Raw genomic sequence first — 702 nt, 5'->3', positions numbered from 1 at the left:
GCATCTGTACAGCAGCTGCCAGCTCAGCCAGCAGCACACACGGCAGCCTCACCCCCTCGGCAAACAGGGATCAGCAAACAGCCCCAGGACCCGCAGGCTCCGGGTGGAGGCCGGGCTGGCGTGGCCACCCTGATGCCAGGGAGCCAGGGCAGCACCCGGGCTCACCGCTGCGATGCTGAAACTGCTGCCCTAGTCACTCCTGTGAGGTGGCCCAAGGACATTCCTTGGCCCCATGTGCCAAGCCCCTGGCAGCCCCTCGTGCTGCCTCTCACCTGCTCCGCACCTGGAGCCTGAGCCAGACAACAATCCTGCTCTGGGGACCATCCAGACTGAAGAGCAGGACCAGGGCCCGGCCGGCAGCCTGTGCCAGGACAGGACCCCACGTGTGAGCAGACCAGCCATGGCCCAGGGGGGTGAGGAGACACTCTCCCTTAAGCCATGGAAATTCCTCCAGTTTCACAACATGCACAGCAGCCCCATGGGTGCCAGGCTGCCTGTTCTCCAGCTGTGCCTCCCGCAGGAGCACACACCAGCTCCCAACACACCTCACACCAGCCCCTCTGCTTCAAGCCCTATTCTGCTCTTGGCTCTGCTTCTTGCCTAATTCTTCAGTGAGGTCGGAGCGAGTCCCCCAGCTCTGGCTGTTCTCAGAGGACACGATGGGTTGGGCAGACGAGGGGACGGGTCCCCAGTGCCACCCCA

Source organism: Chaetura pelagica, unplaced genomic scaffold, assembly GCF_000747805.2.
Source record: "Chaetura pelagica isolate M959 unplaced genomic scaffold, ChaPel_1.0 scaffold438, whole genome shotgun sequence".
Taxonomy (NCBI): domain Eukaryota; kingdom Metazoa; phylum Chordata; class Aves; order Apodiformes; family Apodidae; genus Chaetura; species Chaetura pelagica.
Note: the sequence above shows the minus strand (reverse complement) of the source record.